Here is a 16,278-nt window from a genome sequence, read left to right as displayed (position 1 = left end):
CAGGCCGAACTGGATGGACAGAGGGCTTTTTTCGGCCTTATAAACTATGTTATTATGTTACTACGTTACATGTCTATGGATGCACTTATGCATTTTTATGTGTTGCTATTTTAGTGTCTATGCCATACGATAAATAATAAAAACCCCACACGTAATCTCAGATCCTCACAGTGTTTTGAATCTGGTCAGGGTACCAGGTAGGTTGATGTACTGCTCCAAAAAAGTAGAAAATTATCTTAACGTGCACAGAGAAATCCAACTCTGACACACCCAGTTGGAGTCAAAGTAAATCTCTAGTTTAATTGTAAGTGTTCACACAGAATATACCCTCCCGGTGGGAGGTGACTAAATGTGGTGCATTTTCATTGGTTACTGGGAAGCAATACCAAGCATTCAATGGGTTAATCCTACACTTCTTTTTCATCAGGCTGACTTAAGAAATCAGCTAGGAGTGCAGCTCTGCAGCCCCCTCTCACTGACATGTACATAGGGCTTTGGAAGGCGCTCCTTCCCCCCTCCCATCTTCAAGATAGTGGGAAAATTGTGTGCGTGCCTAGTGGTACATCCAAGAAGCAGGATTTTTCTACTAAGCGGTGTCTGAGCAGTCTGACACAAGTGTATAAAACAAGCAAGTATCCATAACAACAGGACCTCCTCCTCTCCTCTTATCACAACACCTACCCAACCCCCCCCCTGTAAATCTCTGACCTCCGGATACATCACCACCGGTAATTTCCGATCCTCACAGGACCTCCTCCTCTCCTCTTATCACAACCTGCCTCCTCCATACATCCCCATATGTAATCTCCAATCCGCACAGGACCTTCTCTCTACCCTTATCACAACCTATCCCCTCCGTACATCTCTGACCTCCTGATACACCCCCACCCATAATCTCTGATCCTCACAGGACCTTCTCCTCTAATCTTATCCCAACCTGGCCCCCCATACATCTCTGACCTACCGATACACTGCCAAATGTAATCTTCAATCCTCACAGGACATCCTCCTCTACTCTTATCACAACCTGTCCCCTCCATACACCCCCACCCATAATCTCTGATCCTCACAGGACCTTCTCCTCTAATCTTATCCCAACCTGGCCCCCCTGTACATCTCTGACCTCCGGATACACCCCCAGATGTAATCTCCGATCCTTACAGGACCTCCTCCTCTCCTCTTATCACAACCTGTCCCCTCCATACATCTCTGACCTCCTGATACACCCCCACCCATAATCTCTGATCCTCACAGGACGTCCTCCTATCACAACCTGCCCCCCCCCGTACATCTCTGACCTCCCGATACACTGCAAAATGTAATCTCCGATCCTCACAGGACCTCCTCCTCTTATCACAACCTGCCCCCCGTACATCTCTGACCCCCTGATACACCCCCACATGTAATCTTCGATCCTCACAGGACCTCCTCCTCTCCTCTTATGACAACCTGCCCCCCCCCCCCCCCCGTACATCTCTGACCTCCTGATACACCCCCACATGTAATCTTCGATCCTCACAGGACCTCCTCCTCTCCTCTTATCACAACCTGCCCCTCCCCCGTACATCTCTGACCTCCTGATACACCCCCACATGTAATCTCCGATCCTCACAGGACCTCCTCCTCTTATCACAACCTGCCCCCCCCCCCCCCCCGTACATCTCTGACCTCCTGATACACCCCCAGATGTAATCTCCGATCCTCACAGGACCTCCTCTCCTCTTATCACAACCTGCCCCCCTGTACATCTCTGACCTCCGGATACACCCCCACATGTAATCTCCGATCCTCACAGGACCTCCTCCTCTCCTCTTATCACAACCTGCCCCCCCTGTACATCTCTGACCTCCTGATACACCCCACATGTAATCTCCGATCCTCACAGGACCTCCTCTCCTCTTATCACAACCTGCCCCCCCCCCCCGTACATCTCTGACCTCCTGATACACCCCCACATGTAATCTCTGATCCTCACAGGACCTCCTCCTCTCCTCTTATCACAACCTGCCCCCCCATAGATCTCTGACCTCCTGATACACCCCCACATGTAATCTCTGATCCTCACAGGACCTCCTCCTCTCCTCTTATCACAACCTGCCCCCCCCCCGTACATCTCTGACCTCCTGATACACTCCCACATGTAATCTCTGATCCTCACAGGACCTCCTCCTCTCCTCTTATCACAACCTGCCCCCCCGTACATCTCTGACCTCCTGATACACCCCACATGTAATCTCTGATCCTCACAGGACCTCCTCCTCTCCTCTTATCACAACCTGCCCCCCCCCCCGTACATCTCTGACCTCCTGATACACCCCCACCATTAATCTCTGATCCTCACAGGACGTCCTTCTCTTATCACAACCTGCCCCCCCGTACATCTCTGACCTCCCGATACACTCCCAAATGTAATCTCCGATCCTCACAGGACCTCCTCCTCTTATCACAACCTGCCCCCCCCCCGTACATCTCTGACCTCCTGATACATCCCCACATGTAATCTCCGATCCTCACAGGACCTCCTCCTCTCCTCTTATCACAACCTGCCCCCCCCATACATCTCTGACCTCTTGATACATCCCCACATGTAATCTCCGATCCTCACAGAACCTCCTCCTCTCCTCTTATCACAACCTGCCCCCCCCCGTACATCTCTGACCTCCTGATACACCCCCACATGTAATCTTCGATCCTTACAGGACCTCCTTCTCTACTCTTATCACAACCTGCCCCCCCGTACATCTCTGACCTCCTGATACACTCCCACCCATAATCTCTGATCCTCACAGGACCTCCTCCTCTACTCTTATCACAACCTGCCCCCCCCCCCCGTACATCTCTGACCTCCTGATACATCCCCACATGTAATCTCTGATCCTCACAGGACCTCCTCCTCTCCTCTTATCACAACCTGCCCCCCCCCCGTACATCTCTGACCTCCTGATACACCCCCACATGTAATCTCTGATCCTCACAGGACGTCCTTCTCTTATCACAACCTGCCCCCCCGTACATCTCTGACCTCCCGATACACTGCCAAATGTAATCTCTGATCCTCACAGGACCTCCTCCTCTTATCACAACCTGCCCCCCGTACATCTCTGACCTCCTGATACACCCCACATGTAATCTCTGATCCTCACAGGACCTCCTCCTCTCCTCTTATCACAACCTGCCCCCCCCCCCGTACATCTCTGACCTCCCGATACACTGCCAAATGTAATCTCCGATCCTCACAGGACCTCCTCCTCTCCTCTTATCACAACCTGCCCCCCCCCGTACATCTCTGACCTCCTGATACACCCCACATGTAATCTCCGATCCTCACAGGACCTCCTCTCCTCTTATCACAACCTGCCCCCCCCCCCCGTACATCTCTGACCTCCTGATACATCCCCACATGTAATCTCTGATCCTCACAGGACCTCCTCCTCTCCTCTTATCACAACCTGCCCCCTTCCTGTACATCTCTGACCTCCTGATACACCCCCACATGTAATCTCTGATCCTCACAGGACCTCCTCCTCTCCTCTTATCACAACCTGCCCCCCCCCCCGTACATCTCTGACCTCCTGATACACCCCCACATGTAATCTCCGATCCTCACAGGACCTCCTCCTCTCCTCTTATCACAACCTGCCCCCCCCCCCGTACATCTCTGACCTCCTGATACATCCCCACATGTAATCTCCGATCCTCACAGGACCTCCTCCTCTCCTCTTATCACAACCTGCCCCCCCCCCCCGTACATCTCTGACCTCCTGATACACCCCCAGATGTAATCTCCGATCCTCACAGGACCTCCTCCTCTCCTCTTATCACAACCTGCCCCCCCCCCCGTACATCTCTGACCTCCTGATACACCCCCACCCATAATCTCTGATCCTCACAGGACCTCCTCCTCTCCTCTTATCACAACCTCCCCCCCCCCCCCCGTACATCTCTGACCTCCGGATACACCTCCAGATGTAATCTCCGATCCTCACAGGACCTCCTCCTCTCCTCTTATCACAACCTGCCCCCCCCTGTACATCTCTGACCTCCCGATACACTGCCAAATGTAATCTCCGATCCTCACAGGACCTCGTCCTCTTATCACAACCTGCCCCCCCCCCCCCCGTACATCTCTGACCTCCTGATACATCCCCAGATGTAATCTCTGATCCTCACAGGACCTCCTCCTCTTATCACAACCTGCCCCCCCCCCGTACATCTCTGACCTCCTGATACACCCCCACATGTAATCTCTGATCCTCACAGGACCTCCTCCTCTCCTCTTATCACAACCTGCCCCCCCCCCCGTACATCTCTGACCTCCTGATACACCCCCACATGTAATCTCCGATCCTCACAGGACCTCCTCCTCTCCTCTTATCACAACCTGCCCCCCCCCCCCCCCGTACATCTCTGACCTCCTGATACATCCCCACATGTAATCTCCGATCCTCACAGGACCTCCTCCTCTGCTCTTATCACAACCTGCCCCCCCCCCCGTACATCTCTGACCTCCTGATACACCCCCACATGTAATCTCTGATCCTCACAGGACCTCCTTCTTTCCTCTTATCACAACCTCCCCCCCCCCCCCGTACATCTCTGACCTCCGGATACACCCCCAGATGTAATCTCCGATCCTCACAGGACCTCCTCCTCTCCTCTTATCACAACCTGTCCCCTCCTGTACATCTCTGACCTCCTGATACACCCCCACCAGTAATCTCTGATCCTCACAGGACGTCCTCCTATCACAACCTGCCCCCCCCCCGTACATCTCTGACCTCCGATACACTGCAAAATGTAATCTCCGATCCTCACAGGACCTCCTCTCCTCTTATCACAACCTGCCCCCCCGTACATCTCTGACCTCCTGATACACCCCCACATGTAATCTTCGATCCTCACAGGACCTCCTCCTCTCCTCTTATCACAACCTGCCCCCCCCCCGTACATCTCTGACCTCCTGATACACCCCCACATGTAATCTCGATCCTCACAGGACCTCCTCCTCTCCTCTTATCACAACCTGCCCCCCCCCCGTACATCTCTGACCTCCTGATACACCCCCACATGTAATCTCCGATCCTCACAGGACCTCCTCCTCTTATCACAACCTGCCCCCCCACCCCCCGTACATCTCTGACATCCTGATACACCCCCACATGTAATCTCCGATCCTCACAGAACCTCCTCCTCTCCTCTTATCACAACCTGCCCCCCCCATACATCTCTGACCTCCGGATACACCCCCAGATGTAATCTCCGATCCTCACAGGACCTCCTCCTCTACTCTTATCACAACCTGTCCCCCTGTACATCTCTGACCTCCGGATACACCCGCAGATGTAATCTCCGATCCTCACAGGACCTCCTCCTCTTATCACAACCTGCCCCCCCCCCCCGTACATCTCTGACCTCCTGATACACCCCCACATGTAATCTCTGATCCTCACAGGACCTCCTCCTCTCCTCTTATCACAACCTGTCCCCTCCATACATCTCTGACCTCCTGATACACCCCCACATGTAATCTCTGATCCTCACAGGACGTCCTCCTCTCATCACAACCTGCCCCCCCCCCCGTACATCTCTGACCTCCCGATACACTGCCAAATGTAATCTCCGATCCTCACAGGACCTCCTCCTCTTATCACAACCTTCCCCCCGTACATCTCTGACCTCCGGATACACCCCACATGTAATCTGTAATCTCTGATCCTCACAGGACCTCCTCCTCTCCTCTTATCACAACCTGCCCCCCCCCCGTACATCTCTGACCTCCTGATACACCCCCACCCATAATCTCTGATCCTCACAGGACGTCCTTCTCTTATCACAACCTGCCCCCCCGTACATCTCTGACCTCCCGATACACTGCCAAATGTAATCTCCGATCCTCACAGGACCTCCTCCTCTTATCACAACCTGCCCCCCCCCCCGTACATCTCTGACCTCCTGATACATCCCCAGATGTAATCTCCGATCCTCACAGAACCTCCTCCTCTCCTCTTATCACAACCTGCCCCCCCATACATCTCTGACCTCTTGATACATCCCCACATGTAATCTCCGATCCTCACAGAACCTCCTCCTCTCCTCTTATCACAACCTGCCCCCCCCCCGTACATCTCTGACCTCCTGATACACCCCCACATGTAATCTTCGATCCTTACAGGACCTCCTTCTCTACTCTTATCACAACCTGCCCCCCCGTGCATCTCTGACCTCCTGATACACTCCCACCCATAATCTCTGATCCTCACAGGACCTCATCCTCTACTCTTATCACAACCTGCCCCCCTGTACATCTCTGACCTCCGGATACACCCCCAGATGTAATCTCCGATCCTCACAGGACCTCCTCCTCTACTCTTATTACAACCTGTCCCCCCCCCCCCCGTACATCTCTGACCTCCTGATACACCCCCACCCATAATCTCTGATCCTCACAGGACGTCCTTCTCTTATCACAACCTGCCCCCCCGTACATCTCTGACCTCCCGATACACTGCCAAATGTAATCTCTGATCCTCACAGGACCTCCTCCTCTTATCACAACCTGCCCCCCGTACATCTCTGACCTCCTGATACACACCACATGTAATCTCTGATCCTCACAGAACCTCCTCCTCTCCTCTTATCACAACCTGCCCCCCCCCCCCGTACATCTCTGACCTCCCGATACACTGCCAAATGTAATCTCCGATCCTCACAGGACCTCCTCCTCTCCTCTTATCACAACCTGCCCCCCCCCCCCCCCGTACATCTCTGACCTCCTGATACACCCCCACATGTAATCTCTGATCCTCACAGGACCTCCTCCTCTCCTCTTATCACAACCTGCCCCCCCCCGTACATCTCTGACCTCCTGATACATCCCCACATGTAATCTCTGATCCTCACAGGACCTCCTCCTCTCCTCTTATCACAACCTGCCCCCCCCCCCGTACATCTCTGACCTCCTGATACACCCCCACATGTAATCTCCGATCCTCACAGGACCTCCTCCTCTCCTCTTATCACAACCTGCCCCCCCCCCCGTACATCTCTGACCTCCTGATACACCCCCACATGTAATCTCCGATCCTCACAGGACCTCCTCCTCTCCTCTTATCACAACCTGCCCCCCCCCCCGTACATCTCTGACCTCCTGATACATCCCCACATGTAATCTCCGATCCTCACAGGACCTCCTCCTCTCCTCTTATCACAACCTGCCCCCCCCCCCCGTACATCTCTGACCTCCTGATACACCCCCACATGTAATCTCCGATCCTCACAGGACCTCCTCCTCTCCTCTTATCACAACCTCCCCCCCCCCCCCCCCCCGTACATCTCTGACCTCCGGATACACCCCCACATGTAATCTCTGATCCTCACAGGACCTCCTCCTCTCCTCTTATCACAACCTGCCCCCCCCCCCCGTACATCTCTGACCTCCGGATACACCCCCACATGTAATCTCCGATCCTCACAGGACCTCCTCCTCTCCTCTTATCACAACCTGTCCCCTCCATACATCTCTGACCTCCTGATACACCCCCACCCATAATCTCTGATCCTCACAGGACGTCCTCCTCTTATCACAACCTGCCCCCCGTACATGTCTGACCTCCCGATACACTGCAAAATGTAATCTCCGATCCTCACAGGACCTCCTCCTCTTATCACAACCTGCCCCCCGTACATCTCTGACCTCCTGATACACCCCACATGTAATCTCCGATCCTCACAGGACCTCCTCCTCTTATCACAACCTGCCCCCCGTACATCTCTGACCTCCTGATACACCCCACATGTAATCTCTGATCCTCACAGGACCTCCTCCTCTCCTCTTATCACAACCTGCCCCCCCTGTACATCTCTGACCTCCTGATACACCCCCACATGTAATCTCTGATCCTCACAGGACCTCCTCCTCTCCTCTTATCACAACCTGCCCCCCCCCCCCGTACATCTCTGACCTCCTGATACACCTCCACATGTAATCTCCGATCCTCACAGGACCTCCTCCTCTCCTCTTATCACAACCTGCCCCCCCCCCCGTACATCTCTGACCTCCTGATACACCCCCACATGTAATCTCTGATCCTCACAGGACCTCCTCCTCTCCTCTTATCACAACCTGCCCCCCCCCCCCGTACATCTCTGACCTCCTGATACACCTCCACATGTAATCTCTGATCCTCACAGGACCTCCTCCTCTCCTCTTATCACAACCTGCCCCCCCCCCCCGTACATCTCTGACCTCCTGATACACCCCCACATGTAATCTCTGATCCTCACAGGACCTCCTCCTCTTATCACAACCTGCCCCCCCCCCGTACATCTCTGACCTCCTGATACACCCCCACATGTAATCTCCGATCCTCACAGGACCTCCTCCTCTCCTCTTATCACAACCTGTCCCCTCCATACATCTCTGACCTCCTGATACACCCCCACCCATAATCTCTGATCCTCACAGGACGTCCTCCTCTTATCACAACCTGCCCCCCGTACATGTCTGACCTCCCGATACACTGCAAAATGTAATCTCCGATCCTCACAGGACCTCCTCCTCTTATCACAACCTGCCCCCCGTACATCTCTGACCTCCTGATACACCCCACATGTAATCTCCGATCCTCACAGGACCTCCTCCTCTCCTCTTATCACAACCTGCCCCCCCTGTACATCTCTGACCTCCTGATACATCCCCACATGTAATCTCCGATCCTCACAGGACCTCCTCCTCTTATCACAACCTGCCCCCCCCCCCGTACATCTCTGACCTCCTGATACACCCCACATGTAATCTCCGATCCTCACAGGACCTCCTCCTCTCCTCTTATCACAACCTGCCCCCCCCCCGTACATCTCTGACCTCCTGATACACCCCACATGTAATCTCCGATCCTCACAGGACCTCCTCCTCTTATCACAACCTGCCCCCCGTACATCTCTGACCTCCTGATACACCCCACATGTAATCTCTGATCCTCACAGGACCTCCTCCTCTCCTCTTATCACAACTTGCCCCCCCCCCCCCAGTACATCTCTGACCTCCTGACACATCCCCACATGTAATCTCCGATCCTCACAGGACCTCCTCCTCTCCTCTTATCACAACCTGCCCCCCCCCCCCGTACATCTCTGACCTCCTGATACACCCCCACATGTAATCTCTGATCCTCACAGGACCTCCTCCTCTTATCACAACCTGCCCCCCCCCCGTACATCTCTGACCTCCTGATACACCCCCACATGTAATCTCTGATCCTCACAGGACCTCCTCCTCTCCTCTTATCACAACCTGCCCCCCCCCCCGTACATCTCTGACCTCCTGATACACCCCCACATGTAATCTCCGATCCTCACAGGACCTCCTCCTCTCCTCTTATCACAACCTGCCCCCCCCCAGTACATCTCTGACCTCCTGATACACCCCCACATGTAATCTCTGATCCTCACAGGACCTCCTCCTCTCCTCTTATCACAACCTGCCCCCCCCGTACATCTCTGACCTCCTGATACATCCCCACATGTAATCTCCGATCCTCACAGGACCTCCTCCTCTCCTCTTATCACAACCTGCCCCCCCCCCCCCGTACATCTCTGACCTCCTGATACACCCCCACATGTAATCTCCGATCCTCACAGGACCTCCTCCTCTTATCACAACCTGCCCCCCCCCCCCGTACATCTCTGACCTCCTGATACACCCCCACATGTAATCTCCGATCCTCACAGGACCTCCTCCTCTCCTCTTATCACAACCTGCCCCCCCCCCGTACATCTCTGACCTCCTGATACACCCCCACATGTAATCTCCGATCCTCACAGAACCTCCTCCTCTCCTCTTATCACAACCTGCCCCCCCCCGTACATCTCTGACCTCCTGATACACCCCCACATGTAATCTCTGATCCTCACAGGACCTCCTCCTCTCCTCTTATCACAACCTGCTCCCCCCCCCCGTACATCTCTGACCTCCTGATACACACCCACATGTAATCTCTGATCCTCACAGGACCTCCTCCTCTCCTCTTATCACAACCTGCCCCCCCCCCCCCGTACATCTCTGACCTCCTGATACACCCCCACATGTAATCTCTGATCCTCACAGGACCTCCTCTCCTCTTATCACAACCTGCCCCCCCCCCCCGTACATCTCTGACCTCCTGATACACCCCCACATGTAATCTCTGATCCTCACAGGACCTCCTCCTCTCCTCTTATCACAACCTGCCCCCCCCCCGTACATCTCTGACCTCCTGATACACCCCCACATGTAATCTCCGATCCTCACAGGACCTCCTCCTCTCCTCTTATCACAACCTGCCCCCCCCCCCCCAGTACATCTCTGACCTCCTGACACATCCCCACATGTAATCTCCGATCCTCACAGGACCTCCTCCTCTCCTCTTATCACAACCTGCCCCCCCCCCCGTACATCTCTGACCTCCTGATACACCCCCACATGTAATCTCTGATCCTCACAGGACCTCCTCCTCTCCTCTTATCACAACCTGCCCCCCCCCGTACATCTCTGACCTCCTGATACACCCCCACACGTAATCTCTGATCCTCACAGGACCTCGTCCTCTTATCACAACCTGCCCCCCCCCCTGTACATCTCTGACCTCCTGATACACCCCCACATGTAATCTCTGATCCTCACAGGACCTCGTCCTCTTATCACAACCTGCCCCCCCCCCGTACATCTCTGACCTCCTGATACACCTCCACATGTAATCTCCGATCCTCACAGGACCTCCTCCTCTCCTCTTATCACAACCTGCCCCCTCCCCCGTACATCTCTGACCTCCTGATACATCCCCACATGTAATCTCTGATCCTCACAGGACCTCCTCCTCTCCTCTTATCACAACCTGCCCCCCCCCCCCCCCGTACATCTCTGACCTCCTGATACACCCCCACATGTAATCTCCGATCCTCACAGGACCTCCTCCTCTCCTCTTATCACAACCTGCCCCCCCCCCCGTACATCTCTGACCTCCTGACACATCCCCACATGTAATCTCCGATCCTCACAGGACCTCCTCCTCTCCTCTTATCACAACCTGCCCCCCCCCCCCCGTACATCTCTGACCTCCTGACACATCCCCACATGTAATCTCTGATCCTCACAGAACCTCCTCCTCTCCTCTTATCACAACCTGCCCCCCCCCGTACATCTCTGACCTCCTGATACACCCCCACATGTAATCTCCGATCCTCACAGGACCTCCTCCTCTTATCACAACCTGCCCCCCCCCCCCCCCCGTACATCTCTGACCTCCTGATACACCCCCACATGTAATCTCCGATCCTCACAGGACCTCCTCCTCTCCTCTTATCACAACCTGCCCCCCCCCGTACATCTCTGACCTCCTGATACACCCCCACATGTAATCTCCGATCCTCACAGGACCTCCTCCTCTTATCACAACCTGCCCCCCCCCCCCCGTACATCTCTGACCTCCCGATACACCCCCACATGTAATCTCCGATCCTCACAGGACCTCCTCCTCTTATCACAACCTGCCCCCCCCCCCCCGTACATCTCTGACCTCCTGATACACCCCCACATGTAATCTCCGATCCTCACAGGACCTCCTCCTCTCCTCTTATCACAACCTGCCCCCCCCCCCCCGTACATCTCTGACCTCCCGATACACCCCCACATGTAATCTCCGATCCTCACAGGACCTCCTCCTCTCCTCTTATCACAACCTGCCCCCCCCCGTACATCTCTGACCTCCTGATACATCCCCCACATGTAATCTCCGATCCTCACAGGACCTCTCCTCTCCTCTTATCACAACCTGCCCCCCCCCCGTACATCTCTGACCTCCTGATACACCCCCACATGTAATCTCCGATCCTCACAGGACCTCCTCCTCTCCTCTTATCACAACCTGCCCCCCCCCGTACATCTCTGACCTCCTGATACACCCCACATGTAATCTCTGATCCTCACAGGACCTCCTCCTCTCCTCTTATCACAACCTGCCCCCCCCCGTACATCTCTGACCTCCTGATACACCCCCACATGTAATCTCCGATCCTCACAGGACCTCCTCTCTCTTATCACAACCTGCCCCCCCCCCCGTACATCTCTGACCTCCTGATACACCCCCACATGTAATCTCTGATCCTCACAGGACCTCCTCCTCCTCTTATCACAACCTGCCCCCCCCCGTACATCTCTGACCTCCTGATACACCCCCACATGTAATCTCTGATCCTCACAGGACCTCCTCCTCTCCTCTTATCACAACCTGCCCCCCCCCCCGTACATCTCTGACCTCCTGATACACCCCCACATGTAATCTCTGATCCTCACAGGACCTCCTCCTCTTATCACAACCTGCCCCCCCCGTACATCTCTGACCTCCTGATACACCCCCACATGTAATCTCTGATCCTCACAGAACCTCCTCCTCTCCTCTTATCACAACCTGCCCCCCCCCCCCGTACATCTCTGACCTCCTGATACACCCCACATGTAATCTCTGATCCTCACAGAACCTCCTCCTCTCCTCTTATCACAACCTGCCCCCCCCCCCGTACATCTCTGACCTCCTGATACACCCCCACATGTAATCTCTGATCCTCACAGGACCTCCTCCTCTCCTCTTATCACAACCTGCCCCCCCCCCCGTACATCTCTGACCTCCTGATACACCCCACATGTAATCTCTGATCCTCACAGGACCTCCTCCTCTCCTCTTATCACAACCTGCCCCCCCCCCGTACATCTCTGACCTCCTGATACACCCCCACATGTAATCTCTGATCCTCACAGGACCTCCTCCTCTCCTCTTATCACAACCTGCCCCCCCCCCGTACATCTCTGACCTCCTGATACACCCCCACATGTAATCTCCGATCCTCACAGGACCTCCTCCTCTCCTCTTATCACAACCTGCCCCCCCCCCCCGTACATCTCTGACCTCCTGATACATCCCCACATGTAATCTCCGATCCTCACAGGACCTCCTCCTCTCCTCTTATCACAACCTGCCCCCCCCCCCCGTACATCTCTGACCTCCTGATACACCCCCACATGTAATCTCCGATCCTCACAGGACCTCCTCCTCTCCTCTTATCACAACCTGCCCCCCCCCCCCCCGTACATCTCTGACCTCCTGATACACCCCCACATGTAATCTCTGATCCTCACAGGACCTCCTCCTCTCCTCTTATCACAACCTGCCCCCCCCCCCCGTACATCTCTGACCTCCGGATACACCCCCACATGTAATCTCCGATCCTCACAGGACCTCCTCCTCTCCTCTTATCACAACCTGTCCCCTCCATACATCTCTGACCTCCTGATACACCCCCACCCATAATCTCTGATCCTCACAGGACGTCCTCCTCTTATCACAACCTGCCCCCCGTACATGTCTGACCTCCCGATACACTGCAAAATGTAATCTCCGATCCTCACAGGACCTCCTCCTCTTATCACAACCTGCCCCCCGTACATCTCTGACCTCCTGATACACCCCACATGTAATCTCCGATCCTCACAGGACCTCCTCCTCTTATCACAACCTGCCCCCCGTACATCTCTGACCTCCTGATACACCCCACATGTAATCTCTGATCCTCACAGAACCTCCTCCTCTCCTCTTATCACAACCTGCCCCCCCTGTACATCTCTGACCTCCTGATACACCCCCACATGTAATCTCTGATCCTCACAGGACTTCCTCCTCTCCTCTTATCACAACCTGCCCCCCCCCCGTACATCTCTGACCTCCTGATACACCTCCACATGTAATCTCCGATCCTCACAGGACCTCCTCCTCTCCTCTGATCACAACCTGCCCCCCCCCCCGTACATCTCTGACCTCCTGATACACCCCCACATGTAATCTCTGATCCTCACAGGACCTCCTCCTCTCCTCTTATCACAACCTGCCCCCCCCCCCGTACATCTCTGACCTCCTGATACACCTCCACATGTAATCTCTGATCCTCACAGGACCTCCTCCTCTCCTCTTATCACAACCTGCCCCCCCCCCCCGTACATCTCTGACCTCCTGATACACCCCCACATGTAATCTCTGATCCTCACAGGACCTCCTCCTCTTATCACAACCTGCCCCCCCCCCCGTACATCTCTGACCTCCTGATACACCCCCACATGTAATCTCCGATCCTCACAGGACCTCCTCCTCTCCTCTTATCACAACCTGTCCCCTCCATACATCTCTGACCTCCTGATACACCCCCACCCATAATCTCTGATCCTCACAGGACGTCCTCCTCTTATCACAACCTGCCCCCCGTACATGTCTGACCTCCCGATACACTGCAAAATGTAATCTCCGATCCTCACAGGACCTCCTCCTCTTATCACAACCTGCCCCCCGTACATCTCTGACCTCCTGATACACCCCACATGTAATCTCCGATCCTCACAGGACCTCCTCCTCTCCTCTTATCACAACCTGCCCCCCCTGTACATCTCTGACCTCCTGATACATCCCCACATGTAATCTCCGATCCTCACAGGACCTCCTCCTCTTATCACAACCTGCCCCCCCCCCCCTACATCTCTGACCTCCTGATACACCCCACATGTAATCTCCGATCCTCACAGGACCTCCTCCTCTCCTCTTATCACAACCTGCCCCCCCCCCCGTACATCTCTGACCTCCTGATACACCCCACATGTAATCTCCGATCCTCACAGGACCTCCTCCTCTTATCACAACCTGCCCCCCGTACATCTCTGACCTCCTGATACACCCCACATGTAATCTCTGATCCTCACAGAACCTCCTCCTCTCCTCTTATCACAACCTGCCCCCCCCCCCCCCAGTACATCTCTGACCTCCTGATACATCCCCACATGTAATCTCCGATCCTCACAGGACCTCCTCCTCTTATCACAACCTGCCCCCCCTGTACATCTCTGACCTCCTGATACACCCCACATGTAATCTCTGATCCTCACAGGACTTCCTCCTCTCCTCTTATCACAACCTGCCCCCCCCCCGTACATCTCTGACCTCCTGATACACCTCCACATGTAATCTCTGATCCTCACAGGACCTCCTCCTCTCCTCTTATCACAACCTGCCCCCCCCCCCCGTACATCTCTGACCTCCTGATACACCCCCACATGTAATCTCTGATCCTCACAGGACCTCCTCCTCTTATCACAACCTGCCCCCCCCCCCGTACATCTCTGACCTCCTGATACACCCCCACATGTAATCTCTGATCCTCACAGGACCTCCTCCTCTCCTCTTATCACAACCTGCCCCCCCCCCCGTACATCTCTGACCTCCTGATACACCCCCACATGTAATCTCCGATCCTCACAGGACCTCCTCCTCTCCTCTTATCACAACCTGCCCCCCCCCGTACATCTCTGACCTCCTGATACACCCCCACATGTAATCTCTGATCCTCACAGGACCTCCTCCTCTCCTCTTATCACAACCTGCCCCCCCCCGTACATCTCTGACCTCCTGATACATCCCCACATGTAATCTCCGATCCTCACAGGACCTCCTCCTCTCCTCTTATCACAACCTGCCCCCCCCCCCCGTACATCTCTGACCTCCTGATACACCCCCACATGTAATCTCCGATCCTCACAGGACCTCCTCCTCCTCTTATCACAACCTGCCCCCCCCCCCCGTACATCTCTGACCTCCTGATACACCCCCACATGTAATCTCTGATCCTCACAGGACCTCCTCCTCTCCTCTTATCACAACCTGCCCCCCCCCCGTACATCTCTGACCTCCTGATACACCCCCACATGTAATCTCTGATCCTCACAGGACCTCCTCCTCTCCTCTTATCACAACCTGCCCCCCCCCGTACATCTCTGACCTCCTGATACATCCCCACATGTAATCTCTGATCCTCACAGGACCTCCTCCTCTCCTCTTATCACAACCTGCCCCCCCCCCCGTACATCTCTGACCTCCTGATACACCCCCACATGTAATCTCCGATCCTCACAGGACCTCCTCCTCTCCTCTTATCACAACCTGCCCCCCCCCCCCGTACATCTCTGACCTCCTGATACACCCCCACATGTAATCTCCGATCCTCACAGGACCTCCTCCTCTCCTCTTATCACAACCTGCCCCCCCCCCCCGTACATCTCTGACCTCCTGATACACCCCCACATGTAATCTCTGATCCTCACAGGACCTCCTCCTCTCCTCTTATCACAACCTGCCCCCCCCCCCGTACATCTCTGACCTCCTGATACACCCCCACATGTAATCTCTGATCCTCACAGGACCTCCTCCTCTC

This window comes from Bufo bufo, chromosome 8 (assembly GCF_905171765.1).
Source record: "Bufo bufo chromosome 8, aBufBuf1.1, whole genome shotgun sequence".
Classification (NCBI taxonomy): Eukaryota; Metazoa; Chordata; class Amphibia; order Anura; family Bufonidae; genus Bufo; species Bufo bufo.
Note: the sequence above shows the minus strand (reverse complement) of the source record.